Raw genomic sequence first — 16064 nt, 5'->3', positions numbered from 1 at the left:
ATGGTGAGTAATAAGATGAGAGTTATAAAACAATGCCTTAATTTGTCCCATTTGTTTCAACCATTTTCGTCAGTTACTTTTGGTTAATGACCAAATTTAAGTTTGTTTAATAGTTGATATTGATGGTGGTCATAATTTGACCATATTAAGGCTCCCATATTTTCTATCAAGTATCTCTGAACTTTACTCTTTATGTTTTTTTTTTAATCTTTTGATAAGTGCTCTTTATGTGTTGATATAGATATTTTATTATATAGTTGTTCTAAATTTTGTATATGGAAATGCACCCTTACAAAATCAATTATTGCATTATGGAGGTTACAAAATCAATTATTGATACAGATATTTTATTATATAGTTGTTCTAAATTTACTCCGTGAAATTGTCTGAAGGAGCAGAATCTTTCGTTAAGAGAAATGCTATCTAGCATGTCTTGGCTTAACAAATTGGGAGGAAAAAAAAAAAAATGAATCAAGCATTCCTCAACTTAAATAGATCCAACATGTTTTTTTCAACCGAACTTATTATAATTGAATTGATGTTATATAAACTAAATAAAATGGCTAATCAAATGTCTTCTTGTCCTTGAGGACTTAACTTACTAGTTTTTGAGTAATTTTTTTTTATTCATCTATGTTCAAATTAAGAAGGAGGGAACTAAAAATTAATTTTTTATTTTGCCTACTCCAACCTTAAAAAAAAATGTCTTGTCTCTTGAAAATTAAGATAATTTTCATCTAAATTATTGATCCTCATCTTAGTTGATTTGCATTAAATCAACTACTTGTTTTGAGTAATGATATACTTTTTTTTATTAGTATTTCAAGTGTTATGTGTTATTCATCTAGTAGATGATATAATAAAGTAATAAATAATTTTGAAACTCAAATGTTAGAAATTTTTGTACTATTTATAATTTTATGGATTAATAATTAGTTATCCACGTGTGGAGCTAGCATAGTGATAAATGGCAGAACCCACACACTCTATCATATCTAATAATTAGTAAAAGAGTGTTTCATTTTTTAAAATAAATGGTTTGAACTATCACCATAAAGTAATCAACAAAAATGCAGCATGGTGGCCAAAAGTCAAGATGGACTTTCAGCGCCTTATCGCACCACTTGATATCTTTATGCGAGAATTATTTGTCTAGTGATATTTTATCGTGAGGTAGAATGGAGAATTTTATTGAGGACCAATAGTGAGCCTCGTTATGGGACCACTAAATTTAATATTAAAATATCAATAGATTCTATAATAAAATTCACTATTTTACTACATGATAAAATATTACTGTACTGTTTCACACAAATTTTTTTCCTTTTATGCATTGTAGACCAACCAAATAATTTAATGTTGGAAGTATCTAGAGCGTCCATGACTGTAAAATTTAGTGACATTATTCAGAATTCGTCATTTTTTTTAAGGCAATCTTTAAATTACATTATTATTATTTTAACTTATAACTAATAAAAATAATACAAAAATGAGTAATATGTAAGTAGACCATATAGACTCAATATCTTATTTTTTCCCTTGCTTTTGATGGATGTAAGTTCAAATAAATGTAACTTAAGGAGACTCATTTTTTTTTTAAATGATATGGAATTCTCTTCAGATGCTCGGCACGGACTTTATCATATAGAATATTAAAGAAAAAATTGATGGTAACACTTTTTTTTTTTTGGTTGAATATCCAACTTCTCCCCTGCTTTTTCTAGACATAGCTCAAGATTTTTTTTAAAAAAATAATACTTGAAGATCCCCTGCCAGCTAAATTTTTACGTAATAAAGATTTTGATTAGAATATAAAACTAAAACATTGACTTCCATCTGAACTCAAAAAGCCACACAAATTAATTAATATACATAGTTTTTTTTTTTTAACGACAAGAGTGAATTTATATTAATACTTAGGGTTAGTTTGGTAATGTTGTGACTTTTAAAGTAAAAATAATTAACTATAAAGAGAATCAATTAAAAGTTTAATAAAATTTAATTATAAAAGTACTATGAGTTTTAAAAACAGTTGTATGTGTTGATCTATTATTAGTTGTAAATCTTATTGTTGAACTGCTATAAAAATTCAAATGACTAAAATAAATATAATGTTGAATAAAATTTATTTACAAATTTATAAATATGTACATATAATTTTTTTTATTGTGCATCTATAATGCTTGATAACTAAAATAAATTTTTTTTATTTTGTTATCTCAATATAATTGGTAATAACAATCTCTTTAAATTTTATAAGTTTTTATTTCCTAATTGAATGAAGATAATTTTATGTGAGGATCTAATTGAAATTAAATTAATTATAAAACTGATTTTAAAAAATCAAATTTTGATAAGCTACTGCTTCCTTATTTTTCAAAATTTGCTATAGAATAAATGATTTTGCAAAAGTGATATTTAGAAAAATTTATCAAACATCAAAATTAGCTTTTAACTTTTTAAAATCACTCTTGAGTCTTTCAAAGCAATCCCAAACAGGCCCTTAGCCCCAATAGTTAAATTATGAGATGACAATTATATAATTTTATTGACAAAATAATAAAAGTAATGTTAGAGATCTCAACATTTGAGTTTCAACTAGTGTGATATTCATTTATTTGTATGGTAGAATAGTAATTTTATAACTTATGAAATTTGTCATCCAATAAATGAGTGGCACATACTACTTGAGACTCAAATATTAAGTCCCTAGCATTATTTAATCAAGACAAGAAGAAACACCAATTACAAGAGATTGAGATACAAGATCAGAAAACTATTGTTTTGTGATTCAAAAAGCTGTTTTAGATTTTCATTTTTCTCATTTTTTAAAAATCTAAATATTAATAATTAAAATACTTGCCATGTGGCACTCAATCTGTCGCTAGATATGAATTGGTGCATGCATATAGAAAGAAATTAAATGATTTTTACCACCATAATCCAAACCATTTAGGCATTTACTAGCTATTCTATTGGTGGATGCAGCTATAATAATTGCTTAAACAGTCAAATATTAAAATCATAATTACTGGGATGAAATTTGAACCATAATAATTAGTTGATATAATGATAGCTTGGTGCTTAGCATTGCCAATTTGCCATCCAGTGGTACTAATAAAAGATGAAGACACAACTCGATAACGATAAGCACACATATGTAAGCAATATTTATCAAAATGGGAATGCTATCTTTTGTAATTACTAGAAATTGAATTTGATTCACTAGTAGTGGAGAAGGAGTTTTCGATCAGAAAGTTTATCTTCCGACAGCACTTTCAGCGGCCATTTGTTTGCTAAATTTATCAAAGTTAATGCGAGCAATTACAAACGAATGATAAAGAAATTTAGCAATAGTCAAGTCTTTTAGCTTTGTAGTTAATCTTATAACGGAAAAATAAACAAATAAAGAAGAACTCCTTGGTTGAAGAAATATATTGTATAGCATATTGAGTTGTCAAATGGACTCACAATTTTGATTTTATGGCTATGGGTATTCAAAAATATTCTAGATTAATTAGGACACCTTTTTTTTTTTTAATTCATATTTGCTGACAAACAAAATAAAGAATAATTTTAATAAAAATAGTAAAGATATTATAATAAAATTAATCTAACTTCCAAACTTCAACAGTAAGTATTTATCAAACTCTTTAAAATAATAACTTTTAAGCTACAGTTGTTCAACTAGAATACCAAAACTATAATTTAATTAATTTGGCAATAAGTGCTTAATCTTTAATCCAGAACAACCTCCAAATATCTCGCCAGAATTAAACCCGCTTCACAAATGTTAAGTTCTAAGGAAGGTTTGAAGACGTATGAGTTACTTATTAAGAGTATGGTTTGACATCACAATGCAACAGCTTCTCCCTTGTGCCTAGTTGACTTTTGGTTTAGAATTGTCTATTTGCTAATGTGGAAATTTCCTATTCATAGTGCTGATTTGGAGAAATCGTTTTGCTTAACTCTATCATTCTAATAGTTTTAAAAATAATTTTTATTAGATAATATGGCCATCCCACTTAATATTGCCTCTCTTGGTGGATAAATCCATCAACAAATTGAGAAAATCTTGGATATTTTTTTGTTTATACTCTGTTATCTGTTTGATTCTTAACATGTGTATCTCTCATTTAATTATGTTAGAGCAAATACATACGTAGCAAGAATCAACGGATGAGAGAGCATGCACCGGGAAAACCCAAAATGTTTTCCACCAAGTTAATTTATATTATATCCGTCGATTAACCCTAGCATATGCCTCTATATAAAGAGTTCAAACTTCTCATTCCTCCGCACAAATCATCACCAAACTCTTAGCTCTCAATCTTTAGCTAGGTAAGTAAATATCCTAAATGCATCTCCAACTAGGCGTAGATATTGTTATTATCTGACCATCTATAATCTTCTTGTTATTGCTTTTTTCTTTTTTGAAAAGAAAAAAAAAATTTGTTATAAATTTTATCGTATATATAAATGAGACTCAGATGCATTATTAAACTTGAATTTTGTCCGAACTTTATATAACAGTGATCGGAGAAGAGATCAAATGAGTGGAAGAATGAGGCTTTTAGGGCTTGCTGTGGTGCTTGCGGTACTGCTGTGCTCTTGCTTGGCTGCAAACGGAAGGGCTTTAAATACCGAAACCTATTCCTATGACGTGCATCATAGGAGTAGCGGCCGGGTACTGGCGGAGGAGGACGACCAGAATGTGAAACCTGAGGCCCCTGCAATCGATCTAACTAACCACCACGGTATTCCCAGGAGCCAATTTCATGCAGGTGGCAGTGGCTAAAGCTTTGTTCTCTTCTATTAATTGATGATCATGTAATTAATGATTATATTATATGTGTGAGGATTATATTTATGGTCTGTATCATATTGCTTGATTTGTTGAGTATTTCTGGATGTGGATTGTATTATCATCATATGTTGAAATTTATAAACAATCCGTATGTCTCTTGAATAATTATTGAAGTATTAATATAATACAGTTTGTTTTATAATTATTGATGTTAATCTTGATATCAAATGGTTGATTGGAGTCACAAAATTTGCCTATAGGAGACAATAGAATAATAATAAAATTTAAAATTTTAATGTAAATTGACATGTGATTATTGAGACATAAATACTATTTTTAAATCACCGGATTAAGTGAATACAATGAATGAAAAATGAAGTGAGTGACCGAGTGCCTCGGGATCCCATGAATGCAGCTGCATCTCCTTGATAAAAAATGTCGCTTTAATTTATGTTATCTTTATATGCAAAATGAAATAAATTAAAAAATTATCATAATTTTTCATTCGTGGGAAACAAATTTTGTTTGCAAATTTTAACGAAATAAATGTCGCTTTGGTTGCAAATTTTGCAGCCTTACCATTCCCAGCTCTTAGCTCATTAGCTAATCCAAACTCCGCAAAATTAGTACAAGGAAACTTATGAAAGAAAATGAAATCAGTGGATAAATAACTGTTAATTAGTAAATTCGGAAAGAAAGATATGTTTGAGTCCAAAATTTGTACTCTGTTGCAGCAAAGCAAGCAATAGGAATCATCATCTGCCATCCACTGATACTCGTACTACAATTTCGTACAAGCAGGGAAGGATAAAGAAATTAGAAAATAGTTAATTAATTAACCGTGTATTACACGTACATTGTAATTAGGGATGGCAATTGTACCCGCAAACCCGCAAATCCGCCCAAACCCACCCGTCAAAACCCGCCCGTTGCGGGCGGATTTAGTATTATAAATTAAAACCCGCACATGGATGCGGGTGGGTTTGGTATTAACCTTATATCCGGTGGATATCCGCATAGATATCCACCAAACCCGCAATATTTTTTTCAAATATTTTTAATTTAATTTTAATCTAAAAATCTATAAAGAAAATAATATCATTAATTAAATTACCAAATAGCCAAATGCTCAAAGTTGTGTATGTGTGTATGTGGCCTATATCCTATTCTAAAGTCATAATCTAAAGAAAACTAAAGACATTTTCTTTCGAATTAGTATTTGAAAATATTAATCTTAATTATTATTATAAGCATTGTGTTGGATGGGTGCTTATGGTGGTGAATGAAATGAATATCTTCTCTTGGAGCTTGTTTTAAATGATAATATGAAATGTAATTATTATTTTTAGATACTAGTTTGTGTTTTTTAAATGGATTTGTGTAATTTATACTTAAATTTGAGAATTTGTGTTGAATTGATGTGGAAATTTTAATTTTTCATTTACATTATTTAAATATAAAATTGATTATGTTATATGGAATTTGAGGTTATTATTATAAATTTATATATTAAACATTTGTGATTTTAAATACGGAAACCCGCAAAAAATCCGCCGGATACCATTGCGGGTTTGGTAATTGTTAAAACCCGCTGTGGGTGGGTTTTTGTAAAAAAATTAAAACCCGCTGCGGGTTGCGGGTGGGTTTGGTAATTTAAATTTTGTGCGGGTTTGGGTTTGGTAATGACAAACCCGCTGCGGGCGGTGCCCATTGCCATCCCTAATTGTAATTTAATTAATCTATATACCCAAAAAAAGAAAAAAGATGATGCACATACCAGACTCATGACAAAGCATCCACAGATGATTAAAGTGGCATTCTTTAAATACTCAGTCATCATTATCAGTATTCTACAGTACCTATTTTCCAGACTGCAATGCAACAAGATCAAAACATAAAATGATTCTGTGGTTTGAAATCCTCTAGTACAGAAATTGAATCTTTAAAGTATTAAAAGACATATGTACACACACACACACCAGAGCATGACCCCAGCAGCTGCAGAGAGTTTGACAAAGTCCCAGATCCCAGAAAAGGCTCGCATTGAGAAACCATTCCGAGTTAAAGGACAGCCACCAAACACGCTGTATCCAAACATCCCAAATACTGAAACCCATCCTGAGATATCAAAAGCAGCAGCAGCACCAAAAACACCAAAATCTGGCACATAAACAAGTACACAACGTGAGAGAACAGCAACAAGAAAACTCCAAGCTATCACTCGATTCTTGAGCTGGCTCTGCATGCAGGAATTCTGCAGTGGAAACGAAAACGCAAGCTGAGGCAAATGGAATACCTAACACCGCCACATATACTTAGGGGCGGTTCTAGTACCAGGCGAACTAAGCTGTCGTGTAAGACCCCATATTTAAGAAGGCAATAAATTAAGTATCTATTTATTAATACAATAATAATAGTTATTTTAAGATTCTAAATTTGTTTAAATAGGTATATATGGTAGGAAAAGTTAATTTTTAGACATTTCCGTATTATTACTTTCATTCATAATTATCTCTATATTTTTTATAATGTTTACCTTAAAAGTAATTTTTTAATAAAAATATGATTTTTACGGTGTCATAATGATTTTAACTCTTTGAAACTTTTATTAGTAATTATAAGAAAAAAGTTCAATACTTTCCAAAAATTAATTACTCTATTGAAATTATTTATGTTAGATTTTAAAACTTTTATTATTCTATTAACTCTATTAAAAACCTAAAAAATAATAGATGTTGAATCAACAATATTCAACTAAAAATATTTTTGCTTTCGTATCTATAAAGAAAATCCTTGATCTTCTCTATAAAATTCAATGCCATCATCTTACATCTAACCACCATATCCATCTTAACTAGCCAACTTTGTATATGCTATCATTCTAACTATTTTAAATTATTATTATTCTTATTTTTTAAAATTTATTATACTTTTATTTGTTGTATTGATATATGACTTGAATCAACTATGAACTTTGTGATTTAAATACCATAAATGTTTTGTCGATAATTGTTAAAATTCATGATATTATTAACGACGGTTAAACATTGAGTTATTTTATATTACTTTCAGAGTCATGTTGTTTAATGTAGAAAGACCTTAAAATTAAGAAATGTTCGCTCAAGGCCTCCAAACTATTAAAGCTGGTCCTGCATACCCTGAAAGCTCTGCCACTTCATCTCGCTGGCTTACATATTTCAAGATTGCTGCAGCCAGAACGTACTACCAAGATTCAACATAAGAGTATGACAATCCAAGATCTTTCAGGTAAATGCCTAACATGTGATACTTGTTGACCCCAAAAGCTTGTCCGAAAAGTTTATCCAATGCGCTTGCCATTCCCAATTCCCAACTAGTGTAGAAATAAAAATTAAAAAAAAAGGATGGCATATTGGAGAATACAATATGTGAAAAATCAGACTTCTTCACTTATATTACATTAGAGAAGAATACATATTTATATACATTACACCCTAGGAATAAAATGGTAAAAAACAGCTAAGATATTGCAAATTAGTATTCCTGAAAATTAGGGATTATATCTCCTAAAATCTAGTATTTAAGTCAACACATAGCTGTAAAATACAGCTAACATCTACAACAATAGTCAACACACAGCTCTGTAAAATATAGCTGACATCTGCAACACTCCCCCTCAAGCTGGAGCATAGATATTCTTCATGCCCAGCTTGCATACAAACTCTTCAAACTTGTGTCCAGGCATTTCTTTTGTCAACATATCTGCAGTTTGTTGTCCTGTAGCAATATACACCAAATAGATAACTACAGTTTCTAATTTCTCTTTAATAAAATGTCAGTCTACCTCCACATGTTTTGTCCTGTCATGATGGACAGGATTATGGGCAATATTAATTGCTGCCTTATTGTCACAGTAAAGTTGCATAGGACTGTTTTCTATTAACTGTAATTCTTTGAGAACACGTTATATCCACATAAGCTCACATACCGCATGTGCTAGTGCTCGAAATTCTGCTTCTGCACTACTTCGTGCCATTACAATTTGCTTCTTACTTCTCCAAGTTACAAGGTTTCCCCACACCTTAGTACAATAACCTGTTATAGACTTCCTATCCATGATGTTTCCAGCCCAATCCGCATCAACAAAAGCTTCTACATTCTTTTTTTCTCCCTTATTAAAATAAAGTCCCTTTCCCGGTGTTGACTTCAGGTATTGAAGTATTCGGTTTACTGCCACTAAGTGAGCTTCTCTTAGGGAGTGCATAAACTGGCTTACTAAGCTAACCGCAAAAGCAATATCAGGTCTAGTATGGGAAAGATAAATTAATCTCCCTACTAGTCTTTGATATCTCCCCCTCTCCACGGGTGCATTATTTTCTTCAAGACCCAACTTGCTATTTGGTTCAACTGGTGTGGTAGCAGGTTTACAGTCAATCATACCAGTATCCTTTAGCAAATCTAGGGTTTATTTCCGTTGTGTAATTAGAGTACCTTTAGCTGTTCTAGCTACCTCCATTCCCAAAAAATAACGTAGTGGTCCAAGATCCTTGATTTCAAACTCACAAGCTAATTTTTCTTTTAATCCTTCCAGCTCTTCTTTGTCATCTCCTGTTAGTATAATGTCGTCAACATACACGATCAAAATAGCTAACTTCCCTTCTTTAGACTGTTTGTAGAACATAGTATGATCGGCTTGCCCTTGAGAATAACCATAGTTCTTCAAGACTTTTCCAAATCGGTCGAACCAAGCCCTATGGGACTGTTTAAGGCCATAGAGAGACCTTTTTAACAGAAAAACTCTTCCAGCATGTCATTTTTCTTCAAAACTAGGCGGCATATCCATGTAAACTTCCTCTTCCAATTCTCCATTCAAGAATGCATTCTTGATATCAAGCTGGTTGAGAGGCCAATCTAAATTTGTAGCAAGAGTGAGAAGGATCCTTACAGTATTAAGCTTTGCCACTGGGGTAAAAGTTTCTAGATAGTCCACCCCATAGGTTTGTGTGAAACCTTTCGCCACAAGTCTTGCTTTATACATGTCCACACTTCCATCAGCCTTATATTTGACTGTAAACACCCACTTGCACCCCACAGTCCTCTTGTCTTTAGGTCTTGGTACAAGCTTTCATGTGTTATTCTTTATTAAGGCTGTCATTTCTTCTTGAACAGCTTTCTTCCACTCATTTAACTCTAGGGCTTTATGGATGTTTCTTGGAATAGTGGTATTAGATAGATTAGCCACAAAATTCCTATACTCCTTAGATAGATTTGCATATGACAAGAACTTGTAAATAAGATGTTTAGTGCAATTTCTTACCCATTTCCTTATCGCAATAGGCAAATCTGTGGACTTCTGAGCTTCGTTCTCAGCATATTCACTAGGTGGGTTTTGATCCTCCCTTAGTTCAGATCTTGGTTCTGCTTGGTCTATAAGTGGCTGTACCTCTTGAGTTTTATTCTTCTTTCGTGAATAGACATGAAACTCGCCTATAGGTTTCTCCAAATGTGAATTGATTTTTATTCCTTCATTCCTTGGTGACACTATTGGTTGATTAAGTTCTATAGTGTTAGGTAGGTTATGATGAATGTCTGGACTGAGGGAGGAGGCATTTGGTAGATTAAGTTCATTCATTCCTTGGTGACACTATTGGTTGATTAAGTTCTATGGTGTTAGGTAGGTTAGGATGAATGTCTAGACTGAGGGAGGAGGTATTTGGTAGATTAAGTTCTAGGCTGGAATTACTGGACATATTGGGTTCTAGGCTGGAACTGCTGGACATATTGGGTTCTAGGCTGGAATTACTAGGCATCTTAGGTTCTAAAATGTCAAGAAGATCCCAAGAATTATCTTCTCTCAAATTCTGCCCCTGAAGAGAATTACTCGTGTAAAAAGGTTGATTTTAAAAAAACTTGACATCCAATGTGACGAATAATTTTTTGGTAGGAGGATCATAGCACTTGTACCCTTTCTTGGTAGGAGAATATCCTAGAAATAGGCATTTGATGGCTCTAGGAGACAACTTTGTTCTTTGAAGACTCAGAAGATATACAAAGGTTGTACAACCAAAAGTTTTGACTGCAAAATTAGAGGTAACAAGGTGATTTTGTGGGTAGCTGTCAAGAAAAACAGAAATAGGTGTCTTGAATTTAAGAACTCGAGAGGGCATACGATTTATGAGATAAGATGCTGTAAGAATGACCTCTCCCCAATATATTTTTGGTACATTAGTTGTGAACATAATGGCCCTAGCAACCTCTAAAAGGTGTCTGTTTTTACGTTCTGCAACCCCATTTTGTTGTGGTGTTCCGGAACAAGAACTTTGGTGGACAATTCCTTATTGTGATAGGTAATTCCCTAAAATAGAATTGAAATACTCAGTTCCATTATCTGTACGGAGTACACGAATGTCAGTTTGAAACTGAGTTTTTACCATGACATGGAATTGTTTAAAAGTTTGTCCAACTTCAGATTTTTCCTTCAAAAGGTACACCCAAGTGGTCCTAGAGTGGTCATCTATGAATGTAATGAACCATTTTGCTTTTGACAGGTTGTTAACCCTTGAGGGGCCCCAAATATCACTATGAATCAAAGAGAAAGGTTGGGATGGTTTATAAGTACGGGCAGGAAATGGAACACGTGTTTGTTTAGCCATTTGACAAAAATCACAATATAATAAACTCAAATCTTGATTTTTAAATAAGGAAGGAAACAAGGTTTTTAGATATGGAAAGCTAGGGTGGCCTAACCTATAGTGCCACAACATTATTTCAGAAGAAACAAATTCACATTGAGAGACTTGAGCATGTCCTTTCACGGGTCCTTTATTGTCGAGATAGTACAGCCCCTCATATTCCTTCGCATTCCCAATCATCCTCCCCAAGATTGGATCCTGAAATAGACATTTAGAACCACAGAATTTAGCTACACAGTTTGTGTCTTTGGTAAGTTTACTAACTGAAAGAAGATTGCATTTAAGATTTGGGACATGTAAAACTGAAAAAAGAGTCAAACAATTTGATAGTTTTACTGTTCTTTTTCCAACAACAGTGGATAATGATCTATCAGCAATCCTCACTTTATAATTACCTGGACATGGAGTGTAACTAGAGAAAAATTGAGAAGACCCTGTCATATGGTCTGAGGCCCTTGAATCAACAATCCAATAATCTTTTTCAAGGGATTGAATGCTAAGGGCTGATGGGTTACCTGTATGGACTGCATTACAACTAGAGGAGGTCAAGTCATTTTTATTTGCTTGCTGATTTTGTATGAGAAGCTGTTACAGCATCTCAAATTGATCTTTTGTGAGAGCAAACTGATTAGTTTTCTCTGTCACCATTCCATTTGCTTCTTGCTGCCGTTTTGGTTTCCAATCTGCTGGTTTTCCATGAAGCCTCCAGCATGAGTCTCAAGTATGTCTTTTCTTGTGACAATAGTCGCAATAGAGACGTTCTCCATGTTTTTGTCCCTTTTGGTCAGCTGACTGATCTGTCTTTTTGGTCACCATCGCTAATCTCTCTGCCTTAGGTTCCTTCACCAGTCCCATCATGACTCTCTTTCGACTTTTTTCACGCCTCACCTCAGCAAAAGCTTCTCGGATGGAGGGTAGAGGATTTTTTCCCAATATTCTGCCACGAACTTCATCAAGTTCTTTGTTGAGTCCATAAAGGAAATCAAAGAGACGTTCTTTATCCAACATCCTCTTATATTTGATGGCATCCTCAGAGTAATGCCACTGCGATTCATAGTAAAGGTCAAGTTCATGCTATATATTGTTTAGAGAATTGAAATATTGAGTCACTGAAAGACTCCCTTGCTTTTGGTCACGTAATTGTGACTTGATTTCAAAGAGCTGAGCTACATTCCCAAGGTCAGAGTAGGTTTCTGTCACGGCTTCCCAAAGCTCCTTCGCAGATGGTAGGAAGAGATAAGTCCTACCAATATCCACGTCCATCGAATTGATCAACCAAGTTTGCACCATTGAATTTTCAGCATCCCACTGCGGATAACCTGGATCCAAGACATCAGGGGCTTTGGTTTCCCCTGTAATATACCCTAATCGGCCTTTGCCACGAAGAAATAGGGTGACAGATTAAGACCATTGCAAAAAGTTTCTGCCATTTAACTTGTGCAAAGTTATTTGCAAAGAGGGGTTTTCGGTACCTAAGGAGACCGAAGAGATGTCCTGCCTTGTTACAGAACTGGAGGAAATTTCATATTCTTGTGTAGGGTTTGTTGTCTTCTCCATTGGAAGGGTTGAGAGTTTATAATGAGAAAAATTCAGAGGCTTAGTTTAAAAGAGCTGCTCTGATACCATGTGAAAAATCAAACTTCTTCACTTATATTACATTAGAGAAGAATACATATTTATATACATTACACTCTAGGAATAAAATGGTAAAAAACAGCTAAGATATTGGAAATCAGTATTCCTGAAAAGGGTAAAAGCTTGTTTAGTCCCTATATTATGAGGTTAGTGTCTATTTAGTCCCTGTATTTTTTAAAACACCTCAAAACGTCCCTGCTACTAAATATTGACACTTATGCCATTATTTTTTTTATTTTTAACTTGCTTTTACAATATTACATTTTTGCAATAATGTTTCTTTTTAGATATTAATAAAAAATTAAATTATCAAATTAAACTCAAAAATAAAATAAAAACAAAAAAGGTATATATTAATTTTTGTGGAAGCTCACGTATGTCTAAAAAATTAATATCGTAAAAAATTACATTATCAATTTTTTTAGAAAAAGTAATATTTTAACTCAAGAGTGTGTTCTACAAAAATTAATATATATATATTTATTTTATTTTATTTTTTGGTGTTAAAGTGGTAATTTATTTTTTTCTTTTTAATAATGTCTAAAAAAATTATTATAATAGGGTTATTTTTTTCTTTTTAATAATGTCTAAAAAATTATTATAATATGGCAATATTATAAAAATAAGTTAAAAGGAACAAAAGATAATGGCAAAAGTGTCAATAATTTAATGGTAAGGATGGTTTGAGGTATTTTTAAAAATATAGGGACTAAACGGGCACTAACTTCAAAATATAGGGACTAAACGAGCTTTTACCCTCCTGAAAATTAAGGATTATATCTCCTAAAATCTAGTATTTAAGTCAACACATAGCTGTAAAATACAGCTAACATCTACAACAATAGTCAACACACGCAGCTGTAAAATACATCTGACATCTGCAACACAAGATTCAAATGTGTGTGTGTATATAATCTGTGTATAGAATTAGAGAGGTGGATGATAATAATATTAATAAAAACCAGTTTAGCACGAGGCCGAAATTGAAGCTGACGATGACAGTGTAGGCTATGGAAATGATAGCGAGTTGAGCATCACCAAGTGACCGTCAAAAGCTTGGAGGAAGATGTTCGGACAGTAGGCGGCTAGCAGACTGAAGGGTGCCGGGCCGGCTATGCACGATACCTTCTTTGATTCAATCCAGATTTTGTCCCTTATTTGATTTGTCACCTCCATATAGTTGTACCTTTTAGGGTTCATTTGTTCAAAACATTTATGTACTAATTATATTCCTTTTTTTTTTAATTTGATTCATTGTATTTGCTTTGTTTAATATGATGAATGCGAACACGTTATTCTGGAGTTGAAGATTGTGGGAGAGACAGTTGATGCCATATTGCCATGGATCGAATATCGGAACTGCCTACTTTTATCATTCATCATATGATGTCCTACATCTCCCCAAAAACAGGTAAGTCGAGTATTTTGTCAAGGAGATGGAACCGGTTTCGTATTTCATTCCCCATCTTGGTTTTCAATGTAAATTACCTCTTCATGGGAGAAAGCAGGTTGGATTACCCAAATTTTAGCTCGAAGATGCAACAGGAAAATTTTCCTGAAACTATAAAGAAATTCCTGGATACTTCCCTGGTTCGGTTCTGCAAGCTTAAGCTTTTCTTGCAGGAGTAGAGACTTTCAGTAAGTCTTGTGCATGTTGAAATTTCTTTGGTAATTGGATAGGATTAGCCATAGGGAATGAGGTGAACGAGATACATTTTCGGGTCATGTCACATGAAAATTTCTTTGTACACTATGTTCAGACAATCTTTAATGGTAATTCAGAAACAACTTCATAGCTAGTTGCCTAGTTTGATGTATGTTGGAGCAGCCCTCTGATATTATAAGGTTAAGTTCTCTCAAACAGCTAACTCTGTTCAGAGTCTGTATAAAGGAATAAATGGTCCAAAATTTTACTAATTTTACTAGTCAGTGCCCCTTACATGAAGATTTGTGTTTTTCTTTTTGTTGGGCTCTGAAGCATCTGTGCCTCTAAGGCTTATAAACTCAAGATTATGCAGACTTACTCATCTGCGGATGAAATTGAAATTGTTGAAATTGTTGTTCCAAGTCTTCAACAGCTGACCCTTCTATTTAATGGGGAGCGAGGCCACTGTAACTGAGGTAGAGAGGTCTCCACAACTGAAAAAGCTACATACCGTTAATTTCTGTATAAGAGTTTCATTGCCTTCTCTCAAACTTTCCCTTGCTTGAGGATCTCTTGTTGTGCTGCTGTTGTTTGCACAAAAGGATTAAGATTTCAAGAATCAGCTGAAGAAGCTAGTGTTTCACTCCTGCAATTGAATGCTTCATGTCCATGGGACGTCAGCTTTCAGTATAAAGCTGATCTTGACACTCATTGGTACATTCATGTAAAGCAATTTCTTGGGGTATCCAATGAAATTTAAAACTCAAGGCTATCTTTGGATTCAAGCGAGGCATGTCTTCAAATTTCATAGAATACAGCGTTGAAATTTCACTTTAAGTTTTGTCACTTCTGTTTATAGTTCCTAATTTTCTTTTTCCCTCTCTTGGTTCACTTTCATTTATCAAGGTTCCTTCTAATTTAGACAAACTCAGAGGATATTTCCCTTCACTTCCTTTGCGAGTTGGGAATCTTGAGCTATTTTCAAATGAACCAGTGCCACTGTTGGTTTATGTGACTTTGGTGGATGGTGCTTTTTGGATTTGTTATCATAGGACTTTTTGGGTGTCTATGATGTTTTAGGTATGTCCACTTTTATCTAAATTTGTCATAGTCTATATGACATCATTGATGTTTTTAGCCCAAGTGCTGTCCAACATTTTTTGCACATTGATACTGAGGAGAAGATGGGAAAGAAGAGCTGTATTGCACATTCATAAATTTTTCATCGTTGGTGTACTCCAATTCTGTCAGACAAGGATGGAATTAGAGTGCCATTAGTTCGAGAGAGAGTAATTATAGCACCATA

General features: G+C 33.0%; 1 long non-coding RNA gene across 1 annotated transcript; it reads left to right on the top strand.

Moving 5' to 3' along the window:
- The first annotated feature begins 4113 nt into the window (after nt 1–4113).
- On the top strand, nt 4114–5012 carry LOC112497727 (uncharacterized). The gene is made up of 2 exons (XR_003064679.2): nt 4114–4341; nt 4534–5012. It is a non-coding gene; the product is annotated as an uncharacterized LOC112497727 (long non-coding RNA).
- Nucleotides 5013–16064: the final 11052 nt, after the last annotated feature.

The sequence above is a fragment of the Citrus sinensis genome, chromosome 5, assembly GCF_022201045.2.
Source record: "Citrus sinensis cultivar Valencia sweet orange chromosome 5, DVS_A1.0, whole genome shotgun sequence".
NCBI lineage: Eukaryota > Viridiplantae > Streptophyta > Magnoliopsida > Sapindales > Rutaceae > Citrus > Citrus sinensis.
This window is presented reverse-complemented; position numbering and strand designations above follow the sequence as displayed.